At 55.9% G+C, this 25,261-nt stretch overlaps 1 protein-coding gene and 2 non-coding genes across 3 annotated transcripts in view; 1 reads left to right on the forward strand and 2 right to left on the reverse strand.

Annotated features, from left to right (window-relative positions):
* Positions 1-25,261, reverse strand: part of LOC120375611 (zinc finger protein 850-like) — a gene marked incomplete at its 3' end in the record, with an annotated part of 610,246 nt that overhangs the window by 78,316 nt on the left and 506,669 nt on the right. The gene's annotated exons all lie outside the window — the stretch shown is intronic.
* On the forward strand, positions 8,927-8,999 carry TRNAF-GAA. The gene has a single exon. It is a non-coding gene; the product is annotated as a tRNA-Phe (tRNA).
* Positions 23,930-24,122, reverse strand: LOC120376381. Its single transcript, XR_005587263.1, has one exon. It is a non-coding gene; the product is annotated as a U2 spliceosomal RNA (small nuclear RNA).

Consider the following 25,261-nt stretch of genomic DNA (forward strand, 5'->3'; position numbering starts at 1 on the left):
GGGAAGGGGCTGGGGCAGCTGGGAGCGGGGGGGTTTGCAGGGCCCGGGAAGGGGCTGGGGCAGCTGGGAGCGGGGCGGGAGGCAGGAGCCGGGAGCGCACAGAACCGGGAGCATCAGCCCCCGACAGCTCCGGAGAGACCAGATGCTGCTGCCTCCATCCGGAGCTGGGAGCTGAGCAGCTGCTGCTTCCCCAGCCGGACATTAACCCCTCCGGGCCGGGCGGGGGCTGCTCTGGCTGCAGTGGAGCCAGCTCAGGTCGGGTTATTGTGGGGTGGCTGGTGGGTTCCTGCTGGAGGGGGAGAGGCAGTAAACACTGAAGAGGTGGCAACTTCTGGGGAGTTAGGTCTGGGGGGTGGCAGGGAATCCGCTGGGTGAGGAGAGGGAGGGGACAAAGTGTGACAAACCTGCTGGGACTTGTTTAACGGGGGCCTAGATCCTCACAACAAAGGCTTGGGTGTTGGGGGAGAAAATTCCCTCATTTGTGAAACAGGAAACAGACAAAGCAACCCCCTGGGTGGGGCTGGGAAAACTGACCAGACTCCCAGTGCCGAACCCCTCAGCCTGCGAGCCAGGGGCTGGTGTGACATGGAAAGGGGGCACCCACCTGGGAGGTGTAGGGAAGATGTCCTGGCCCCTCACATCCAGCTGCTGGCAGTGGGGAGGGTGTTGGGTTCCTGCCATGGGGCTGGATCAGCCTCTGGCTCGTAGCCGTGTGATGGATCTGCTGGCAGAGACAAGGGGTCTCTCTTTGTTCTCTCACCGTGGTGCCCCCCGGCTGCTCTCAGCAGCGTGGGGATAGGACTGTGCTGACTGTCTCTGTCTCAGAGCTTCCATTTGATTGGGTCCTTTCCTCCATGACTAGTGGGGCAGCAGGTGTTGGACTCTTGCTCTTTCAGGGGCCGGTGACTTTCCAGGAGGTGGCTGTGCATTTCACCAGAGTAGAGAGGGCTCTGCTGGGCCCCACTCAGAGCCCTCTACAGAGACGTCATGCAGGAGAACTATGAGAATGTGACCTCGCTGGGTAAGGATTCCCCTCCCCTCCCTTCTTAGAAGGGGAAATGAAGAGTTAAGGTTCATGGCACTCCCACAATGCCACCTCTGCTCTGCCCTGTTTCAGCATCACCCCAACATGCCAGAGAGACACACACTGGCCCTCTCCCCTCCCCGGTTACAGAGCGCTCTGGGAACAGAGCAGTGCAGCAGAAAGTCTCACGACTTCTCTTTGCTAAGATAATATTTGGGTTCATCTCCGTCATAGCAAATAGAAGCTTCCTCCCCCTGGCCTGCTCTCCGGTACTGAACCTCCTGCACACAGACCAGCTGAGACTGTCAGTGTTACCACCTCTTTGCCCTCAACCTGAGTTTTCCTTTGGAGTCACTGCTTCACTTACCCCTCACTGAGCCCCACAGATCACTCGAACATACGCCGCCAGGGTGCTGACAACCCCCATGGCAAGCACACGCCCTTGGGCACCTTTGCTGACACAGCCTACAACACTCAGCACAGAACTGAGGCAGAATTGCCCCCCACGTTTCACATGCACCTCTCTGCATAGCACAGGCACAGCTCTGCCCAGCTGCTGCAACCCATCCCTCCATCAGCCAGTCACAGCTCCAGCTGGCCCCGTGCACACAGCTGGAGGCATGTGGATAGATGCTGGGATTCCCACCTGTGAACACAGCACAGACAGTGGCACGTTCTCTTAGTCTTTCCTCAGATCGATTATAGGTTCATAGCTTTGAAGGCCAGATATGACTATTAGGTCATCTACTCTGACGTCCTTCATACCACAGACCATAGAATTCATCCCGTTACTGCTGCATTGAGCTGAACACCTGAGTCCCTGTGGCAGTTTGTTAACCTTTGCACAGGCCACACAGAACCATCCTCAGTGGTTCCTGCCAGCTGCAGGGTTAAGGGTTGGGGGCAAAGTTAAGGTTGCATTGGAGGGGGGGCGTTTATATTAACTTCTCATTTCCTGGTTCGCAGAGGTTTAAGTTTAGTCACCATCTATACCAGAGGTAGGCAAAGTACCCTCCTGCCTCCCTTGTTTTCTTTCCCTTGAGCAGGGTTTCCAGTTTCCAAACCCTACGTGATCTCCGAGCTGGAAGGAGGGGAAGAGCCGTGGGTCCTGGATCTTCAGGGTTCAGAGGAAAGTGAGATCCTGAGAAGTCCCTGGACAGGTGAGGAAACATGAAATCAACCCAGAAACTGTCAGTGCCTGAGAGAACCAGCTGGGATTCCCCACACAGACTCTGTGAGCTCAGGACAGTCCCCAGCAGATCTCACTCCTGGCTTCCTACAGATGATGACTGACAGCTTGGCTGGAGCTCCCTCCCTTCCTGCTGAGTGTTTGGATGGGATGTGGGCAGGACTGGCCTTGGGGAAATGGCACCCTGGGCAAACTTGCATTTTGGTGCCCCTGGCTCCCATGGGTGTGGCACCCCCCCTTCCCTCTGTCCCCCATGGGCTCCCCAGGCTCCTCACCCTCCCCTCCCCCCAGCCCCTGCACTGTGCCCCCTTCGCTCCAAATACCTGCTCCCCTTCGCTCCTAACTTCTGCCCCTCCAGCCCCTCCCAACCCCTGCCCCCTCCTGTGCCCCTAAGCCCTGCACTGTGCCCTTTCACCCCTCCCCCCTCCCTCATGTGCCCCTAAGCCCAGGACTGTGCCCCCTTCACTCATACCCCCTGCACCTCCCTCCTGCACCCTGAACCCCTGCATGGTGCATACCCCCTTCACCCCAAACCCTGCCTCCTGCACCTCAACCCCGGCCCCATCCTGTGCCCCCAGCCCCTGCACTGTGCCCTTTGCCCCAAATGCCTTCTCCCCCTCCTGCACCCCTAATCCCTACACCCCCTTCAATTCTAACGTCTGCCCCCCGCACCCCAACCCCTGCCCCCTCCTGAGCCCCCAGCCCCGTGCCCCATTTGCCCCTAACCCCTGCATCCTCCTGCACCCAAGTGGGGAACCTGACCTAGACTCACAAAGCAGCTGGCATTGCTGCTCGCCCCCCCACTGGACTGCTGCTCCCCCGCCCCACGCAGCCCTGGGGGGCTGGGAGAGGGGAGCAAGGAGCGACGTCAGGGCTTCCTGCACCCAGGTCACTTTCCCTGCAGGCTGTGTAAGGGGAGGGCAGGAGAGCAGCTGCTCCTGATGTCTTAGCTCAGCCCAGGTGGGGAAGTGACCTGGATGCAGGGAGCCCTGGTGTGTGTTGAGGGGAGGATATGAAGGAGTGTGTGTATGTTGAAGGGAGTGAGTGAAGGACTGTGTGTGTGTGTTGAAGGGAGTGAGTGAAGGACTGTGGGATCCTCTCCTAACACTGTCCAACTCCCCTGCTGGCAGGATCCCTTTCTATTCCTTTCTTCCCTCTGAGCAAAGGATGTGCACTTTTTCCTCACTGGAAATTGAACCCAGGCTGTTTGGGTGAAAACCAGGACTCATAACCACTAGACTATATGGAACTTGCATAATTAAGAACATATTTACACATTCACATTCATTAACATTTAAAAGTGGCCATTCAAAAAACTTCAAAAACAGACTTCAACGAGAAATTGCAGAGTTACAATTTATTTACAAACATAACACTATTAATTTGAGCTTGAATAGGGACTGGGAGTGACTTGCTCACTATAAAAGCAATTTTTCCCTCTCTTGGTATTGACACCTCCCCATCAATTATTGGGAGTGAACCACATCCACCCTGACTGAATTGGCCTTCAACACTGGTTCTCCCCTTGTAAGGTAACTTCCTTCATGTCATGTTCCAAAAATATTTATGCCTGTATTTGCAATTTTCACCCAAGGCATCTGAAGAAGTGGGCTTTTTACCCACGAACGCTTTTGCCCAAATAAATCCGTTAGTCCTTAAGGTGCCACCGGACTCCTCGCTGTTTTTGAAATAAAAGCAAAACGCATTCTAAGCTGATCTTAACCCTTTCAGTGCCCTTACAAACTTAGATGCTTCTCACCACAGGCTGCCTGGTTGCTTGTTTTACACTGACTTGTGAAATTGTCCAAAGTGCTTGGGAAAGCTGCTCAGATTTCAGCCGGGCTCTCCCCTTTGATCAGCGCGTCAGTTGCTTGGTGTGGTGATGTCTGTAGGTGGAGCTGGAGAGAGAGGAAAAGCCTGGTGAATGTCTCTCCTTTTATCATGTCCTTTCTTCCCTCTTGGCTTTGCCCCCCACCCCTTCAGAGTCAGGTGAGCATCACTGCGTCTCTCCAAGCAAGGCTGAGCAATTCCCCTCGTGTGGCCTCGTGCAGGTGAGTCATTGCGTTGTAGCTCCCTTGCTGGGCAATGGCTGTTGATGGGTTGTTTGACACCCTGTCCGGGCATTGGTTACTTTCCTTGCTGTTGCCACTGGGGAGCTAATATCTGGCTGATTCCCCCAACTTACAGCCTAGTGACAACCACACTACACAATTCTCATAATGTCATATGCATGAATGGTCTACATAGATGGGTAGAGAAATGACTTGCAGCAGATCATATCCTTTCCCCTGATAACTTACAAGTCATGCTTTATATGTAAGATCACGATTATATGAAAATGAGGAATATGTTGGTTACAGCACGCCCCCCAAAGGTCTAGAATGTCACACTAAGATTCGATTTTCATTTCTTATGTAACCAACTTTGACCTCTCTGCCTAACACTTATAATCACTTACAATCTATCTTTCTGTAGTTAATAAACTTATTTTAATGTTTTACACTGACTTGTGAAATTGTCCAAAGTGCTTGGGAAAGCTGCTCAGATTTAAAAGGCTGGTGCATGTTCACTTTCTTTTTGAGAAAGTGGCGAATTAATTAATGAGCTTGCACTTTTTAAGAGGTTTTGAGCAGTGTAAGACGGTACATTTCTGAGGTGCAAGGCTGAGGGCTGGGGAGATATGCTGGTGTCTCTCTATGTATAATTGAGGAGTGGCTTATAGAGCATTCATTCTACTTAGTTGGGTGCATTGCTGCATGTTGTTGGCTGAGTGATCACAGCACATGGAGGGGGTTTTGCTGCTTGTCACTAGTGCAGCATTGTAAGATACAGCCCAGGCTGGAGAGATAAGAGGACAGAGCAGTCCTACTGTTTGGGTTTGTACCCCACAGATCCCACCACACAGAGACTCTCCTATGACCAGCCGTGGTAATATTGTGCTTAGTGCCTTGTAGCTCCAAGAGCTGCAGATGCAAGATGAGTTACAGCGACCTTGATCTTGTTTCCATGTTTATCCGATGCCTCTTTTCTACACTTGTCAGCAAAAAGACCCGTTTCTTTTGCAAGCATTTGCATGGCTAGCCAGAGTCGGGCTTCTCCATTAACAAAAAAGATCGACCAAAAGGTGACAAGAGGAGGCACGTTCAGCAAGACAGCACTGGATGCTGGATCTGCTTTTTATCCAGCAGGTCTCTTGGCAAGCTCTGAAATAACAGTAGCTCCAGGTCCCATCAGGGCTGCCCAGATGGTGGAGTGGGGCAATTTGCCCTGGTCCCCGCAGGGGCCCCAACAAGAGTTTTTTGGGGCTCTTGGAGTGGGGTCCTTCACTAACTCCGGGAGCTCTGGAAAACTCTCGTGGGGTCCGGGCCTCCGGAAATTCTTCCACTCTGGGTCTTCGGCGGCAATTCGGCGGCGGGGGGTCCTTCATGAATGAAAAGTGACTTCATTGAAGTGTTGAAGGGCCTTAATGGAGAGAAAAGATTGGGTATGAAAGGGCTCTTGAATCTCGCAGAGAAAGGCATAACAAGACCCAATGGCTGGACGGTGAAAAGAGACAAATTCATATTACAACTAAGGCACAAATATTCAACAGCGAGGATGATTCACCACAGGAACAAGCTACCAAGGAAAGTGGTGGATTCTCCATCTCCTGATGTCATTCAATAAAGACTAGATGCCTTTCTGGAATGTGTTTGCTCAAAAAGTATCTATTGTGTCATACAGGAGGCCTGTGATATGCAGGGGGTCAAATTAGCTGCTCTAATGGTCTCTTCTGACCATAAAGTCGACTAATTTCTGAAAAACGGAGTGTAGCACTGGGAGCAGCGTCTGATATTTACCTCTCTAGCCGGCTTGCTTCCTAGAACGAACGCTCCTTGAGTGGGGTGATCCACAGGGAGTAGCTCAAACCTCCAAAGTGCCTGGCCAGGGGCAGGACATTAGCACAGCAAGGGAGGGGTGTGGCAGTGACATCACAAAGGCTTTTTGCAGGACCTCAGACTATTGGTCAAAGGTGGTGGGGAGGTGGTGACCTCACAGAGAGATGCTGACATCAGCCAGGCAGGACGGGGGCGAGGGGCCAGGGAAACCTCAGAGACCCCTGTGGCTTTGCTTCAGCAAGTCTCCTTCTCCAGGTCTCTCAGGACTGAGAGAGTGTTCAGGTTCACGTACGTGAGCTCCAGGAGGAACCTCTTTCGAGTTTTCTCCTCCCCTTTTCCTGATTTTACTAGAAAACAGCCATCCCTGTTTAGAAGGTAAGAGCCTCCTCGAGGTTTGAAACCTGTTCAGTCTGATCCATCTGGTGACAGTTGAATTCTAGGCATGGAAAACACGAGCTTAAGGAGGCAGAATTTTATTCCGCACCTGGGATTTTGTCTCTTAAAATCACTGGGGACATTAGGGTTTGTCATTTTTGTTTCACCTTTTCCTCCATCCATCCCTCCCTCCTTTCTCTTTGTCTCTTGCTTCTTTTGTCCTTTCACCTGTTCCCCTCCCAACACCAGGAGCGGTGTGTGTGTGTGTGTGTGTGTGTGTGTGTGTGTGTGTGTGTGTGTGTGTGTGTGTGTGTGTGTGTTGCGGGGGAGTGCTCTGCAGCTCCCACTGTGGGAGGTCCACCCAAAAATGTGGGGCTGAAATAGTGCTCGGGCAGTGATCCCCACCGGTAACCTGGGCCATCCTTTGGGCGAGAACCCTCAGCCTCCCGTCCTCAGTTTCTATCCTGATTGGCTGAGCAGGGGGTTGTTGACAGGGAGGAGACTCAGGTCCTTGTTGTTCTCTTTTAAGACCAAGTAAATAAGTCAGAACCACTTCTATGTTTGACAAATTTTGCTGCTTCTCTGCATTAATGGTCTCTGAGCAGTTCATGATTCTCTCTAACCTTGCAGTTATCCTCAAATACTTGCTGAATAATTCCTGTGCACTGTTGTTGGTCTGGAGCTCATGTGAGAGCACCTTATTCAGGTCATTCAATGTCTGAAATTCAAGATCCGATGGTTAGTTTCAAAATCAGGGCTCTTGGATCCTACTCCCAACTCTGCCACTGGCTGGCTGTGTGACCTAAGACAAGTCAATTCTCCTTTCTCAGCCTTAGCTTCTCCCTCTTTCAAGTAGGAATAATAATGATCCGCTCCTACCTACCTCACGGTGAGTGGAGGATGGGGATCCATTGGAGAGTGTCACTAGGAGTATCAGAGGGGCCATGTTAGTCTGGATCTGTAAAAGCAGCAAAGACTCCTGTGGCACCTTATAGACTAACAGACGTATTGGCGCATGAGCTACTGCACATGGCTAAGCAAAGAGAACGAACCCCAAATCCCCTGTGCTTTGGGAGCCAGGTTTGCGGTGGGAATTCTGTAGTTCAGATGACTTCAAGTCTGGCCATTGTGCTTGTTTATCAGTTTATCTGGCATTGGGGCAATTTTATGTTCACAGTTGTGATGGCTGAGTGGTTAAGGCGTTGGAGTTGAAATCCAATAGGGTTCCCCAGCGCACATTTGAATCTCGCTCACAGCGAGGCCTGTGTTTTAGCCAGTCTCTCACCTGGGCAACACCTCTGTACAACCCCCTGAGACACTCTCAATTCTCTCCCCACCCCAAGGAAATCCTGTTCTGCTCCTTTCATAGAGATCCCTGGGACACCCCCTCACACTGTGTCCCTGAGGGGTCAGGCAAAACTCTCAGTGCCTGAAGCCTCTGCCACTCACCTCATAGATCAGCCATAGCCCTGGTTCTGCTCCTCTCTCTAGAGTGTGAAAGGAACCAAGTCAGCACAACCAACAGAGAAAAAATAGGTGCTCAGCGCCCACTGGCAGCCAGCTCCCCCCCCCCCCCACTACAGGCCTTGCTGACAAGCTCCTCCTCTTCCCCTTCAGTGACTTCCACTTGCCAGTGATCAGCTGTTCAGTGGGGTGGAGGTGCTGGGTGGGGAGGGGGAGGAGTAGAGACAGGAAGAGGTGGGGGAGGGAGAGGAATGGGGCAGGAAGGTGCAGGGCGGGAAGAGATGGGACAGGGGTGGGGGCGTGGGGGACGGGGTGGAGTGGGGGCAGGGCCTGGGGCGGAAAGGGGGGATTTGTCCCAGACCCCTCTAGGGCGGACCCTGAAGGGAAGCACCGACTATCACAGTGACAATACAACTGACCAGCCTTGCGGGGGAGGCTGAGGGAGATCCGCACTCACCAGGTCTCTTCTCTCCCCCACGGTGAGCCAGACACTGCTCTCTCCTGGCTCTCACTCTAGCAGCTGGATGCCAAGGAGCCATTTCCCCACAGGAAGTGCATCGAGTGCCCCTGTGGTGCTGGGGGGCTGGCGCCGCTGCTGCCTGTGGGGCTGGCAGGGGGGCTGATGTCTGCACAGACTCTCAGCTGCCAGGCCGGAGGGGGCACTTGGGACCTTACCAGACTGGCTCAGTGAAGACGGGGGGTTGACAGAGCAATACAGACGCTCTCCAGAGCACGGAGCAGCAGCCGCCCATGCAGCCAGGCAATGAGCATTTCCCACAGCCTGGAGCCGAGGGGGAGGCGGCAGCTGCTGTTCCAGCTCCTCGGGGACATGCCCTGTCAGCCAACAGCCACTTCTTACTCCCCACAGCTAAGGGCGTCGGGTTCCTCCGGTGGGGGTGTGGAGCAGCCGTTTGTTTTCCTGTCCTTTTTGTGTGCAACTGCTGACAAAAACATCCCGGACAGAGAAGCAACAGGCCAAAATACTTCAATGCAGCTGCCAAAGTAGCTCAGTTGGGAGAGTGTTAGACTGAAGATCTAAAGGTCCCTGGTTCAATCCCAGGCTTTGGCAGGCCTTGTCATCCCTCTTTGTGCAGGGGTGGCTTGTTTTCTGGGAGCACAGCAGTGCCTGCACCCAAGGTGAGTCTCTGAGTTTGGGCTCTGCAGTAGGAAAACATAGAATGGGCTGTTGGCCCACCTGACCTTTAACAAGGAGAGATGGGAGCTGTCTTTCCCAACACGGCAGGGAGAGAGTGAGGCAGGGTGACCCTCAGGAATGGTGCCAGAGGGCTGCTGGGCAGTGACAGGCAGGGATTGGGGATGGAAGCTCCTCTGCCCAGCTGAGCAAGGGCAGTAGCAGGGAAGGGGCATCTGTAAAAGTGACCCAGCAACACCTCTCCTCCTCTGGGCACCTAGAGCAGAGGTGGCTGGTGCTGACAGCTCCAAGTGAAGGCTTAAAAGCCACAGAGCAACTGAGGGCAGGGCCAGAGGAGGGCAGGACCATGCCTATGCATGGCCACCAGACGGCCACAAAGACACCCAGCCAGCCTGCTCCCTGCCATGCCAACCACCCACTGAAGACATGCTTAATCCACTTGCTGATCAGGAGGAAAACCTGTCAAAATCTGTGTGCGAGGAGAACACACTTGGCTTGGAAGGAGCGAGGAAAAAGAGCGAGTGAAAAAAATAACCAGCGAGAGAGAGAGAGAGCGAAAAGAACGTGAAAGGCAGAGAAAGAAATAAAGGGAGAGAAAAAAAATTAGAAAAAGAAGGAAAGAAAGGAAGAGCATGAAAGGTAGAGGGGAAAAAAGAAAGCAAGAACATACAAGATAGAGAAGGAAAGGAATGAAAAAGAACGAATGAACCACAAGCGCTAGTTGAAGCTGGAATGGGAGAGTCAGAGAAAGGACAGACTGACCCGTTAAGTAAGGTTGCACCCGATTCTCCATGTTGGGGGCACAGTCCTCCCATTTCCATCCTGGCCCTGCTTGGGTTGACCATCCATAGGTGTCTACTGGCACTTCCATGCTGCGAGGAGGGGACAAGCCCCCCCCCATACCCTCCCCTCTGGACACGGGCTCTCCCCAATCATGACTCCCTTCCTGCACGCTCCTGGGAATGGGGGAAGGTGGGGGGAAGCCGTGTGCTGAGCAGCACCGTGGGTGTGTCTCTCTGGGGCGAAGGAAGAGGATATTTTTAGTACCAGAAGGAAAGAGCAGGGGGCGGGGGCATTTGTGGAGCCGGGGCGCACACCAGAGAGAGGAACTGAGCACAGCCCGAGACGCCCACACCTGGAGGACCATCTCCAGAACCTACCTTGATGGTGCCGTCCATCACCGCTCCCACATGGAGCTTCCCGCCTAGACCTGCCTGGACGAGATGAGGTGGTGCATTGGCAAAGGGGGCGGTTTGAGCAGGGGTCTGTGTGTGTGTGTGTGTGTGTGTGCGTGTATCTAATTTTGGGAAGTGAAGTCACAAACTGCTGGGGCTGGTTTCCTATTGGTGTGACCGATTTTTGCAAAGCTCCCCCCCCCCACCTCTTCTTTTGGCACTAGGGCTTTCTGCGCTGCCGTTGACAAGGCAGAATCAAGGCCCCCATTGGGCCAGGCGCTGCCCAGACACAGCGAGAGACAGGCCATGCCCCAGAGAGTTTACAGGCTCCATACCCAAAAAGTGGGAGGAGAAACAGACCCAGTGTCACACAGCAGCACTGAGAATAAAACCCAGGAGTCCTGGCTCCTCCTGCTCTAACCACTAGACCCCACTCTGCTCCCAGAGTTGGGGCCAGAACCCAGGAGTCCTGGCTCCCCAAAAGGGGGGGGAGTGGGGTCTAGTGGTTAGAGGAAAGGAAGATGGGTGTCAGGACTCCTAGGTTCCATTCCCAGCGCTGGGGTTAGAGTGGAGTCTCGTAGCTTAGCACAGGTGGGGCTGGGAGCCAGGACTCCTGGGTTCTTCCCATCCCCCCTTCCCCCCCCCCCCCCAAACCATCTTGCACAGCAGGAGGGAGCTGGGCAGGAAGTGGTGATGAGGTGAAAACTACCAAGAAATGCAAATCCTAAAAGGAGACTGTGCCAGGAACCGAGTGGTGCACAAACCATGGCCTCATCTCCACCTCTAACCCCCCCACCCCTTGGCTGGCACTGGATTGTGCCCCCTGTGCCCCCCCAATCCACCCCCTGCGAGCCCTGGGGGGCAGGGAATAGCCATGGTGCTGGGCCCCCCATCCAATTGAAGTATTCAGTGTCGCAGTGACCCAAGGTGTGTGCACAGAATGGGGATGGAGTGTGTGTGTGTGTGTGTGTGTGTGGATGGATTGATTGATTGATTGATTGATTGATTGATTGATTTCTGCATGTATTTGTGTATGTGTGGTTTTCTGTAAGGGTTTTGTGTATGGGGGGGTGTTATTACAGCTGTGGGGGTTGTGTTTGTGGCTGTGCAAGTGTGTGTGTTCATGTGGCTGGATTTGTGCATGTGTTTGCATCTGTTAGCAGTTGTGTTGATGTTGGCTGGATTTGTGCGGGTGTTTGTGTATATTAGCAAGTGTGTGTGTGTGGCTGGATTCATGCATGTGTTTGTGCATGTTTGCAAGTGTGTGTGTGTGTGCGCGCGTGTGCTCTGCTGCCCTCTTTCTGCGCAACAACTGTTTCTCTATATGTCACAGCCCCCATACCATCGACCCCGGTGGTGATTTCCCCATCTTACAAGGGCTGGCTGCCCTGACCCTTCTCCCCTCTGCGGAGTGTGGCGGGGGCTGCAGTTCACCCCCAGTGGGGCAGGAGTGCCAAGGTGCAGGCACTGGGCTCCGATGCACCTGGAGAGCAGCTCAGGTGAGGCAGGGCAGGGCGTGTGGTGTCCGTTCTGCGTTGCCTGGTGCTGGGCCATTGCACAATCCCCAGCCACACCGCACAGCGCGCCCCGAGAGGGGGCAGGGGGCCAAGCAGATGATCCAGCACGAGGGGGAGAGGATGTGTGGTTGGGGGGAGGAAAAGCCTTGGGATGCACTGGGGGGGTGCAGAGCAGGGGTGACACCCCAGAAACCTGCAGCAAAGGGATGGACAGGTGGGGCGGGTGGTTAGCAGCGGCCGCGGGACTAACCTCTAACCGGGGAGTGTGGGGTCTAGTGGTCAGAACGGGGGAGGGGGGTTGGTGGTCAGAATTCCTGGGTTCTATCTCCAGCCCTGGGAGGGGAGTGGGGTCCAGTGGTTAGAGTGTGTGTCGGGGGGGAGCCAGGACTCCTGGGTTCTCTCCCTGGCTCTGACTCTCTCTTGTGCAATCCCTCGGCAGTTACCCAACTCGCCAGCGTGTGGGAGCGAGGGGCTGGGGCCGGGTTGTGACACAGCCCAGAGTCCCGTACTGCCCCTTTGTTACCCAACACGGGGCAGGGTGGGGGATGGCCTGGGAGACCCGCTAAGAAAGGCGCTTCTGGTGGGTTTGTGTGTGGGTCACGCTGCCCCCGGCTGGATAGACCCCCTCTAGGTCAGAACCAGTCTCAGCCCGGGTCAGACCCTGGCAGCCCAGCCCCCTCTGTCGCCACGGCCATGTCTATTGGTCTCCTGGAAAGGTCCATTCTCATGGGTAGCTGTCCAGTGGCAGTGAGTTCCACAGGCCTCGGCACATGCTGTGTGGGGCAGGAGGTCCTTGTGTTGGGAGCAGTGGGAGTGAACTGTGTGCGGTTGTGTCTCTGAGCACAATTGCGAATATTCTGGTGTGTGTGTGTGATTGTGAGTGTGGCTGGGGGTGTGATTGTTTCTCTCTTTGGGGGTTGGGATAGCATGCCCCTCTGGGTGTGTTGTGTGTGAGTGTTCTTGGGATTGTGTGAGTCCCTTTGTGCATCAATGTGTGTGTGTGTGTGTCACTTGTTGCAGGATACAAAAGCCTGCAAAGCCAACACACACACACACTCACACAGAGCAGGGCTCAGCCCCACCAGCAGGGGGCAGCAGGGACACACACGTCTCTCCTGGGCCAGCTTGGACAATTTCCCATCACGACCCGGCACAGTGCTGGTGCCCGCACACGGGGGTGGGCAGTGACTGGGCAGAGTGGGGGGCAGATGTGCTGGATTCAGAAGGAAGCACTTTGGGAAAATCAGCCAAGGCCCTTAGCGGAGCTGGGACACTGACCCAGTGACCCCTGCACCACCCTGGGAGGGGAGTGGGGTCGAGTGGTCAGAGCAGGGATGGGGTTGGGCACCCGGACCCCTGGGTTCTATCCCTGGCTCTGGGAGTGGAGGGGGTCTAGAGCAGGGGGAGTGGGAGCCAGGACTCCTGGGTTCCATAGGGGAGACTTTTTCCTGGCCTTCCCTCCCTAGAGATCCCAGCCCAGCCCCGTAGTGGAGAGTGTGTGGGAGCGGGGGAAGTTGCTCTCCCACTTCAGAAACATGATTCAACCCCCGCCCCCCTTGGCTGTGACATCATGGGACCTTCCCCGCCCCCCAGCAGAAAGTAGAAGCCCCGCCCCCCCAGAAACGGGGGGGGGCCCGAATCGCACCCACATCACACCCACTCATAGTTGCAAAGAAACCTCACAGCCACCCTGCCCCCTGCTAGGACCGGATCTGCTGCTCCCACTGCTTTCCTTGTCACCAGGAGTTGCTCCCTGCCAAGCAGCACACCCCAGTCACACGCCTTTGGTCACTATGTAGCTCAGTAGCAATCACTGCCCCGAAGTGACTCCGGTGCAGGCACCCACAGCACGAACTCCCCACACCGGATTCTGTCCACACGCAGAGAATTCTCTCCGCCGGGCTCCTTCGGTTCCTCTCGCTGCTCTCCGTCCTGCCGCCAGACACTGCTCATCTGCATAACCCCGCCCACGGACACGTGACACCTTCTGTCGCTTTGGTCTCCAGTGAATGAGTTGCCTGCGGGGACTGAGCACGTCACCGCACGTCACAGCCCCAGCGCACGTCACAGCCGCCGGGCGGGATTGTCTGTGAGCCCAGCGCTGGGGCGGGGCTTCAGGAGAGACCCAGCCCCATAGACAGACTGGGGCAGGGAGATATTGGGGAGGGATGAGGATGGGGGCGGGAAAGGGAGAGAGCCAGCCCCATAGACCTGTAGGGGCAGGGGATCTTGGAGTCAGGAGGGGAGAAGGGAGATTGGCAGAGACCCAGCCTGGGGTGGAGGGAGACATGTCGGGGGGTGTGTGTGTGTGAAATGTTGGTCCAGGAAACTGAGTCACTCCCAGGACATGCTGTGCAGGGGAGCACAGGGGCAGGAGAGAGCCCCAGCCCCACAGAGCCCCAGAGGGATATTGGGGGCAGGGGAGGGGATGGAGGGAGGAGAGACCCAGCCTCATACACCCCTAGAGGCAGCAGGATATGGGGGGGTAGCAGAGGGGATGGCAGAGGAGATACCCATCTCCATCGACCCCAGAGGCAGGAAATGAGGGGAGAAGGGGGGAGGGAGGGATCCAGCCATATAGACCTGTAGGGGCAGGGAGATATTGGGGGCAGGAGAGGAGAAGGGGGGTTGGCAGAGACCCAGCCCGGGGTGCAGGGGAAATGGGGTGGTTTGGAGGGAACTGGGGAGGAGAAGAGACACAGGGCAGGACACATGTTGGGACAGGGAAACTGACTCACTCCGAATACACGCGGAGCAGGGCAGGGCGGAGGCAGATCATGCTGGTCCCAGGGTAATTTCGGGGGGGGGCTCTGATTCCCCACTCAGCCGGGGGGCTCCCCTCTGGGCTGAGGAGCCCTGGGGTGGGCGGGTGCAGGGGCTGGGTGTGTGTGTCGGGCTGGGGGAGCTGCCTGGGCAGAGGGGGAACCAGGCGCGGCTGCGTTGGGGTGACAAGCTGCGGGGGGGGGGGGCTCTGCTGGTTGCAATGAGGGCAGCAGGCAACTCAACCCCTCCCCCACTCTAGCCCCCTAGTCCCACTCCCCAGGAGTCCTGGCTCCCAGCCCTGCCCCTCCCCTGTATTTCCATATGGTTCCATCCAACAGCCCCCCCCCGAGCGGGGAGAGACGAGGCCAAGGGAAGCAGGCGGGGGGTGGGCGCTGCCGGGGCGAGACCCCCGGACATGCGAGTTCGCGTCAGGAGCCGGAGGGGGGCGGGGCCGGGGCTCTCTGGGGGCGGGGATGAGGAGTTGCGTTGGGGGAGGTGTCAGGTTGACCCAGGGACCCGCCCTCACCTGGGCTGGAGAGGACGGAGGCGCCCCGGGGCAGGCTGGGAGTTGTAGTTCCTGGCTCGTCTCAGAGCGGAAGTGACGCGCCGGTTGCTCAGACAACGCCCTCCCGGTGCACTCTGGGAAGCGTAGTTCTCTCTCTCTCTCTCTCATGCGGCCTCTATTGGAGGAGGACGTAACTCGTCACTTTGCCGCGCCCCTCCCCGCACCCTCCGTGGGGGAGAGAGAGCGGGACAGCGACAGGGGGACGGGGCGGGGCGCTGCTGGGGGTCCCGGAGCGGGGGATGGGGACGCGGCTCGGGGGCAGCCGGCGGGGGCGGGGCGGGGCGGCGAGTGGCGGCTCCGCACGGGGGGGCCGGGGGCTCAGACCCCCAGTTCCAGGCGCCATCAGCCCCACCCCCTCCTCTCCTCTGTAGGGCCCCTTCAGGCCCCCAGTGTCTCCCCATCTGTTGTGACCTCTCGCCAGCCCCTCCCCATCTGTGGGGATCCTCAGCCCCGGCGTCCCCTCCCCATCCTGTCCGCTCTGCCCGGCCTTTCCCTTTGCCCCCTCCTCCCCAGCCCCTAACTCCCTCTAGCCCATTTCTCCATTGCTGGGCCCCACTTCCCCAACCCCCCACTGCCCCAGTCCATCCCCAGGATGTGAGGTTCCTCATCTCCAATCTCTGCTGCCCCCCAACCTGCCGGGTTCCCCTTTTCAGCCACTGTGGGGTCCTCCAGCCCGCCCCCACCCATCCACTCTGGGCTCTCTAAATCCCAAATTCCCACAATGCACCTTGGTAACCCCACCCTCCTCTATCCCTAATCCCCCTAGTCCCTTCCCTGGGGTCCCCCTGGACACCCCAACCCACAGTCCGGCCCCCACAGACACCGCTGTCACTCATCACTCGCTGAGCTAGTCCTTCAGGGGCCCCCACAGCCCACCAAACTCCTCCATCCATGAGCCCCCTGGACCTGTGGCCGGGAAGTGAGGGAAGCTCCCACTTTGGCTGGGCTGGGTGTGGGTGTTAATCTTTTCCTGGCTTGTGTGTGCCGAGCTCACAAAGGGCTTTTGCTCCCTCGGGGTGGGAGGTGGTTTTGGCCGAAGGTGACGTGGTTTGGTAGCCCTGTGGATGCTGTGTGGTGTCTGGAATGGGGCGTGTGTGCTCCCATCATGCCCCTTCCCCTCTGCCTGCAGAGCTGAGCACAGACAGGCCTGAGGAGCAGAGCAGGAGCTCTGGGAAGGAGAAGAGCAATATGAAGATGGAGTCTAAGACGAGGCCACGTGACTTCTGTGGAGGGAGACATGCTGGACAGCGCCAAGGATTGGGGAGACAACAAGGTGTGAGCCCAGGGCTCAGATTTCTAATTGTAGCTGTGATGGCAGAATGGGAGGAGGGCTGAAGCCGGAGCCCTGGGGTGCGGGAGTAGCGAGAAGAGGAGCCTCGCCACCATTGCTTTTTCTTTTCCTCTTGTGTTGTGTTTCATACCAAGGGAAAAGAAGTCGCGGGGACGGAGTCCAGCTCTGAGGTGAGATGGAAAGTGAGCAAGAGCAGTGACAGGGTGAATCCTGTTGATGCCAGGCAAGACCTGCCCAGCTGGGATGAGAGTAGCTGTCTCTGTCGGTGAGAGAAGTATCTGCTTTGGGGAGGGCTCTGGTCACAGCCCCCCTGGTTCCAGGCAGGGACGTCCTGTTACCTGGGTGTGGGTTTCCGGACTAGCTGTGGCTTCAAGGGAGATGATGTTGCCATTTGTGGGGGCTGATCATCTCTCTGGCCAGGAGTGGTGTGTGCTCCCTAGCAGAAAGTTGGATCCATGAGGGTGACTCCCTGTTCTGAGTTTCTTTCTTTCTCCAAGGTTTCTCTCTCTGTGTTGGCCAACTCACACTCAAACTCTCTCTCTCCTTTCATGGACACCTGTCATGTTCAGTTGCCTGCATCCTCTTCCTCTGCTCCTCCTCCCCCAGTCTCCTATGGGCTCAGCTGGGTCTATCTGCCCACGGGCAAGGTCTCTGCCATACTGGGAAGGATGTGTCCTGCCTGCCAGGATAAGGGGGTTGCTCCTCCCACCCCCTATCTTCGGGGAGACCTCATTGCTGTAACTGGGTCACAGCGTGAGTGGCCAGTCATGTCTTTGGGGCTGTGGGGTCTGAGACTGAGAGGGGTGGGCTCGCAGTCATGGCTTTGGGCACAGGATTAGAGATGCCCAGAACCCCCCTTATCACCCGCTAGCTCCATTACTGCATCACCCAAAAGCCTCGCTCAGGGTCCACTATGCCTCCTTGTGCTGGGCACTGCAGGGCCAATCAGAGGGACAGCAGGATGCATGAGGAAATAGATGGGTGTGTGAGGCAGATGGGTGAAGGGGGTGTGTGGCATACATTGGGGATGGATGGGAGGTTGAGAGTTGGACGGACAGCGGGACAGATGGAGAGCTGCAGGGACGGATGGTGACGTCACAGGCTGGACTTGTGATGGGTTCAGCTCATGGCCGCTGGCCCTGTCATCTCCTGCCCCCATCTGCCCGTCTGACTCTGCCCCTGTCTCTCGCAGGCAGCACTCAGCAGAGTCTGGCCCTGTTGTTACACTGGTGCCTACATCCAGTGCACACCTGTGTGTTATGTGCTCCTGGAGAGCTCAGGCAGGGACAAGCGTGCGGCTCACGGCTGCTGAACCAGCTACTCCAAAGCCTGCCACAGATCTCCCCCTCCTTGGGCAGCAAGACCCTGGCCGGGGGGTTCCCTGTCCCTCCTCGCTGCCAACGCAGCCTGCTCAGCACAGAGACCGAGGTCACCTGCCTCCGCCCAGCCTCCAGCTGGAGCTGCTCCAGCCCCGAATTGCTGGTATCCAGCCTGGCCGGAGTTGGTGCGATGTCCCAGCGGAGTCCGTTCTTTCTCCCCGGTAGATGACGATTTTCCCCACTGCAGTTAGTGGCTCTTTCTCTGCTTCCCCATAGCCCCTCCCCACTGATAGTGACCCCTGCTGGCCAGGCACGGGAGTGTCCTGTAGGTGCCTTCTTGTAGGAGCAGTGACTCCTGGTGGCGAGCGGCAGCAATGCCTGGCATGTATCCCCCCTAGCATTGCTGCAGCGACCCCTGGTGGCCACTGAGGGCAGTTGCCTATGTGACCCCACCACTGCCATTGCGCCTGTGAGCGCTGGTGGGTAGGTGAGGCAGGGCCCTGTATGTATATCAGCCATTGGGGCAGTGCCCTCTGCGTATCCCACTCTCATCTCGGTGACTCGTGTTGCCCAGGTGGGGCAGTCCCCTGTGTGTATTTACTCCCCCCAACCCCTGCATTGGGCCAGTGAGCACTGGTAGCCAGAGGAGTCAGTGCCTGAGGTGTGTTCTTCACCTCCCCCAAGGTGGCAGGGTGCCTGGGTGGCTGTGTCAGGCAGTGCCCTGGGTATCTTCCAACCCCTTTGTGGCAGTGAGCCCTGCTCCTGGTGTGTGTCACTCCCCCACTAGGGATGTGCACTGGTGGCCAAGTAGGGCAGTGCCCTGTGTGTAGCCCCCTCCCTCCCCCCAGGGTGACCAGATAGAAAGTGTGAAGAATCGGGACGGGGTGGAGGGTAATAGGCACCTACATAAGAAAAAGCCCCGAATATCGGGACTGTTCCTATAAAATCGGGACATCTGGTCACCCTATCCCCTCAACCCCTGTGCCAGGTATGGCAGACACTGATCCCTGGCATCCCCATGGGGATATACCCCATGGGGTATATCCCCCAATTGGGGCAGTGACCCCTGCTGGTCAGGTGGGGCAGTGCCCTGTGTGTGTTTTCCCCCCCCTATTTAGGTAGTGACCCCTGGTGGCTAAGTGAGGCAGTGGCCTTTGATTTCCTCTTGTCTCCCCAGCCCCCTCTCTCTCTGGGGTAGGGCCCCCAGTTGGGGCACTACCCGATGTGTATCTCTGCTAATTGGAGCAGTGACCTCCCCGTGGTGCCCTGGTGTGGCAGTGCCCTATTGGTATCTCCCTCCCCCTCTCCCCCCACCATTGTGGTAGTGGCCAATTCAGGCAGTGGCCTGTTTATCATCCCCCCACACCACCACCATTGCAGCAGTGCCCCCTGGTGGCCATGTGTGGCAGTGCCCTGCATGTATCCCCCCCAACCATTGCTGCAGTGAGCCCAGGGGCCCAGTTTGAGTAGTAGCCTGTGTGTACCTCACCTCTTGGGGCAGTAACGTGTGGGACCAGCTAAGACAGTGCACAGTCTGTGACGTCTGGGGGCCACGTAGGGCAGTGGCCTGTATGTACCATCTCCTCTGGAGCAGTGACCACTGGTGTCTTGGTGCTAAGATGCAGCCACCTCTGGGGTACATGGTGGGGCTGTTTACAGGACAATGGGGACAGGCCCCCGCTTCCAGGAAGTAGGGGAATGTCTGGTGTTCGGGGCAGAGTGTTCCACCTTCTATTGAACTGTGGTGCTCTGAGCACCTTTCCCCTGCATGAAGAAGACCCTGTGTGGCTCCAAAGCTGGTCCAGTAACAGGTATCACCTCACCTGCCTTGTTTCCCTGGTATTCTGGCAAGTGTCCAACTTCCCCTTCGCCGTTGGTCCTCAAACTTCTTCCAAGCAACCCCCCCCCCCCCCAGTCCCTTAAGATGCCAAACCTCCCCTGGAGCCCAACCCGGGGGGGGGGGAGCACCCCACCTGAAAACCCTACGGCACCATGGGAGTGGTAGTGTCCACTGCCTCCATCTCCCACCAGCCAGGACAGGCCCCACAGCTCCATGGGAGTGGTTGTGTCCACTGCCTCCATCTCCCACCAGCCAGGACAGGCCCCACAGCTCCATGGGAGTGGTTGTGTCCACTGCCTCCATCTCCCACCAGCCAGGACAGGCCCCACAGCTCCATGGGAGTGGTTGTGTCTCCTGCCTCCATTTCCTGACAGCCGCTGCCAGGCCCGGGCCCAGACTTCCCATTTCTGGTGCGCGTCCGGAAGCAGATGCTGCCATGAGGCGGTGCTGGGAAGGGTGGTGCTGGTGTCAGGAGAAAGCAGGAGGAGTAGGTGGGGTCTGTGCTCCTGCGGGGAGGTGCTGCCCTTGCTGTGAAAAGGCCCCGCCCTTAGGGGAGATGTCATCTCCCTGCCCTGCCACGCTCTGCACCAGCCCCTGCTTGTCACGGGAGCAGGGCTGGCTCCAGGCACCAGGGTAGCAAGCAGGTGCTTGGAGCGGCTAATTCAAAGGCGGCCCGTCCGGTATCGGGGCAGCACGGCTGGGTCTTTGGTTTGGCGGCAGGTCCCTCATTCCCTGTCTTAGTCTTTGAGCTGCTGCCGAATTGCTGCCAAAGAGGAAGGGAGGGAGGACTTGCCGCCGAACTGCCACAGAAGCAGCAGTGTGGTTGAGCTGCCGCCGAAGAGCCACAGCTTGTCCTTTTTCCCCCTCCTGCTTGGGGTGGCAGAAAAGCTGGAGCTGGCCCTGGACAGGAGGAGCAGGCTCCAGTCTGCGGAGCTGCAGCAGGGAACCCCGCAGCCCAACACCTGTCAGGCACCCCCGTTCTCCATGCCCCTAATCCCTGCTGCCCCCCCACCCATCAGTTAGAGAACAGGAGGCAACTTAACTTCTGCTCACTGTTCCCGGTGGGGCTCTAACAGAGCGCAAACCGGAGCCACTTAACTTCCATTCGCTGTTCCCTTTATAGACGCACAGTCAGAGCTCTCACAGGCTGGGCAGCAAGGAGCTGATGCCATTTGTCTCACCCCAGTGGATATTGCAGCCCTTAGTATAGAGGTTTGTTCTTTAAACATGGGGTCAGTCTCCTGTGGGGTTGGGCCACAGGAGAGCCCCGTGCCCCTTCCTGTGCTTCTAACCCTGCACTGTTCACCCTGCGTCCCCCCCCATGCCCCTAACCCTGTGCCCCCTCTGGCACCCCTAACCCCTGCCTCCTCCCGCACCCGTAATCCCCGCACTGTGCCCCCTTTTCCCCTAACCCCTGCACCCCCTCCTGTGCCCACTTGGGGAAACTGACCTGGATGCACAGAGTAGCTGGCATTGCTGCTCGCTCCCCCCGCCGCCCCTGAACACTGCTCCTCCGCACATCGCTAGGGGGCTGTGAGAGGGGGAGCAAGGAGCGACATCAGGGCTCCCTGCCTCCAGGTCACCTTCCCCACCTGGGCTGCTCCTCTGTCCTCCCCTTATGCAGCCCAGGTGGGGAAGGTGACCTGGAGGCAGGGAGCCCTGATGTCGCTCCTTGCTGCCCTCTCACAGCCCCCTAGGGGGGCACGGAGGAAAATTGGGGGAGCAGTATCCGCTCATCACCGCCATCTCCCCCTTCTCTTCCCCTCCCTCCCCTCATGTTCCTATGCCGGGAGGGAGCAGGGAGAAATCTGGGCACCACCCCAAGCAGCACTCCCCTGCCAGCCGGGAGCAGTTTCTGACTTTACACCTGCAGCACACACCTCTCTGCCACCGTACAGCACCGCCCTTGACCACGGTGCCCCTGGGCAATTCCCTGGTGGCACCCACCTCGAAGGCTGGCCCTGGCTATGGGCTTCAGAGGGAGTGACCAGACCAGGCGGCCATGGAGAGCTCCAGCCCCTGTTCTCCCCTCCTATCAATCAGAGGCCAGGGACATGCTTCCATGCTGATGACAGGTACTGCTCAATAATGATCCAAAGTACAAGGGTGGCTCCAGACCCCAGCACGCCAAGCGCGTGCTTGGGGCGGCATGCCGCGGGGGGCGCTCTGCTGGTCCCAGGAGGGCGGCAGGCGGCTCCGGTGGACCTCCCGCAGGCATGCCTGCAGAGGGTCTGCTGGTCCCATGGCTGGGGTGGAGCATCCGCAGGCACGTCTGTGGGAGGTCCACCAGAGCCGCGGGACAGGCGCCCGGCTGCGCGCCCCCCGTGGCGTGCCACCGTGCTTGGGGTGGCGAAATGGCTAGAGCCGCCCCTGCCAAAGTACATTCATATTCCTCATCTGAGTCAGATGCCACCAACCGAAGATTGATTTTCCTGTCTAGTGGTTCAGGTTCTGTACTGTTCGCATCAGAGTGTTGCTCTTTGAGGACTTCTGACAACATGTTTCACACCTCGTCCCTCTTAGATTTTGGAAGGCTCTTCAGATTCTTAAACCTTGGCTCGAGCGCTGTAGCTATCTCTAGAAATCTCCGTTGTACCTTCTTTGTGTTTTGTCAAATTTGCATTGAAAGTGTTCTTAAAGTGAACAACATGTGCTGGGGCATCACCCAAGACTGCCATAAAACGAAATATATGGCAGACTGTGGATAACACCATGGAGCAGGAGACATACAGTTCTTCATCAAGGTCTTCAGTCACAAATTAACGCATTATTTTTTAATGAGCGTTATCAGCATGGAAGCATGTCCTCTGGAATGGTGGTTGAAGTATGAAGGCATATGGATGTTAGCATATCTGGCATGTTAATACCTTGCAACGCTGGATACAAAAGTGCCATGAGCGAGCCTGTTCTCACTTTTAGGTGACGTATACAAGACACGGGCAGCATTATCTCCAGTAAATGTAAAGAAACTTGTTTGTCTCAGCAATTGGCTGAACAAGAAGTAGGACTGACTGGACTCTAAAGTTTTACATTGTTTTCTTTTGAGTGCACTTATGCAACGACAACAAAAATCTACATATGCAAGTTGCACTTTAATGGTAAAGAGATTGCACTACAGTACTTTATATTTTACAGTGTAAATATTTGTAATAAAACTATATATAGTGAGCACTGTACACTTCGTATTCTGTGTTGTAATTGAAATCAATATATTTGAAAATGTAGAAAAACAAAAAAAATTAAATTGGTATTCTATTGTTTAACGGTGCAATTAAAACAGATTAATCATGATTTTTTTTAAAGTTAATTGTGTAAGTTAACTGCGATTAACTGACAGCCCTAGATTTGAATGTTTCTGTCCCATGCAGGATGAGCTGGAATATCCGTGTGCAGGGAAAGAACCTGGGGGGAATTGTGCTGGGAAATTATTTCCTGTTCTGACATGTCCCCAGTTGCCCTTTTTGCCCTAACAGGCTGCAGCGCAACATCCATGTTTTGCTCCAGCTCATTTGGTCCTCCCAGGGGCCGGGGAAGGGAAATGGCTGCAGTGGAGCCAGTTGAGGGAGGGATCATCAGGGAGTTACTGGCGGGTTCCCTTGGCGGGGAGAAAGGGCCGTAAATACATAGAGGGTGGGAACTTCCAGGAAGGTTGGTCTGGGTGGGAGAGGGCAGGAAATCCCCAGGGTGGGGGACAGGGAGTGACAAACCTGCTGGGATTTGTTTACTGTGAGGCTCCAGCATTTCTCAAATGTGGCCACCAGGGGCTTTTATTGTGGCCACAGCCTCCTGGGCTGTAATTGAGGGAATCGGGGCAGCAAAGCAGCAGCTCTTCCCCTGGGCTGCCTGCAGGGCTGGTCCCTTCCCCTTCCCGAGTCATAAACACTGCAGGAGCCGGCAACCAGCGGAGTTCCCCTCCTCCCACGTGCGGTGGGGCTCAGGCTTCTGCTCTGGGATGGTGGGCGACAGGCTCAGTCAAGATACATGGAACGTAGGCTGGGTGGGGAGAAGTCTGTGTAACTCATCCAGTTATTGATACACATGTGACCTCAAATATTACCAATCTGTGTCCCCCCCACCCCCCACCAACCATCTCCCAAACAGACCCTCAGTCCGGAAAGCATTCATCCCTCATATTGTTAAAAAGATTCAAAGGAAACAGAAGAATCTCAGCTTTTAAAACAATCCTCTAGCAAGACAAAGAAACTCACATCTGTAGACTCAGAAAACAGTCCCAAGAAATTTTAACAATATGTTGTTATGAAGAAACCAAAGTGATAAAGAAACCTGATTTTTCAACTACTTTAAAAGAATCTTCTCAAATCAGCATCTTTAAAGTGAAACTTTTTCTGCTTTTTAACCAGACAATTCTCCCCAGGAGGAGAAGCACTGGTCCTGGAGACACTGCAATACCAGATCAATGCACGGGTGGACAGAGCAAGCTCCTATTCCATCCCCTTGTTTCAAAATCAATTTAATACACAGTCCTCAAATCAAGGACCTATCAGATATTAAACTGATAAGAACAGACACTACACTTTTGATCTGAGCTCCAAGGAGCAGAGAAGCGATGCTGAGAGTCTCGGATGCTAGGCAGCCGCTCTTCCCCCACTGCTTTCTACTTCAGCACGAGGAGCTCCCAGACACGCACCAAACACCATTCACGACACTTCATAACTAGGTAACTCGAAGTGATGATCACTTCCCCGAAATGACTCCACTGGAAGAATTCAAAGCAAGAGCCCTTAACACACAATTCTGTTCAAAGACAGAGAAGTCTTTCACTCTCCTTCCTCTTGCTGGTTTCCCTATATGCTCCTAATTTGAATAAACCCACCCACTGACCTGTGACTAACAATCTCTCACTGTTAACTCTTACAGCAAAACAGGCCACAGAAAGCCTATGCAAGCGCTATACCGCAGCCCCACTGCTCTTCTCTGCTCCTTCTCAAACGTACAGTCATCAGGCACACATAAGTGTTTTGCTCCATACCAGTCCAGTTCCTTGTCTAACCACTGCACACACATGGTATAACCCTACCCTGAGCTGATTCCCGACTTTTGCGCTCAATCCAGGAAAACGAGAATTGAGAGAGCAGCTGTGCAGGGAAGTCTTCCTCAACTTGCACTCCACTCCCCAAGGGCCTTTCGGGCTCTTCTGTGCACTTCAGGTTCCATTTGATTGCCAAGGTTTATGGTCTTATTAATTAGCCATCTCCTAATGCAAGGATGCTACATGTCAGACTAAAGATCGATTTTCCAAAAGAGCTGAGAAACAGAACTAAAGCTGAGCCTGAGGTGTTACATTTCCATGAACATCCAGAATCTGACTGTGCCCTGGCAAGTTCAATGCTTCCGAAAGAAATCAGAAAATAAGGAGCCCGTCAGGGCCCCCTGCTAGCACCCAGATCTAGTCAATCTGCTGGGAAATAAGGAAAAAGCGATGAATAAAGAAGTCAGCAAATAACAAGGAAATGAAGAGGTTTCTCTCCAATTTACCATCTTCTCAGCTACCAATCAAAGTTAAAGACCTAAAGTTGACCTATCGGCATAAGTACAGATGGTTGGATGGAAATTAAAAGGAGCTGCTGTGGCAAGTGTTAGGAGCCTGCAAGCAGCATGCAGATCGTTTAAAAACGCTGCAATTAGAGGCTGTGACAAAGTTCCTCCTCTACCTTGGTGGGTCCTGCTTATTGGCAGATTTGCTCACC

The sequence above is a fragment of the Mauremys reevesii genome, linkage group 12 (assembly GCF_016161935.1).
Source record: "Mauremys reevesii isolate NIE-2019 linkage group 12, ASM1616193v1, whole genome shotgun sequence".
Taxonomy (NCBI): Eukaryota; Metazoa; Chordata; order Testudines; family Geoemydidae; genus Mauremys; species Mauremys reevesii.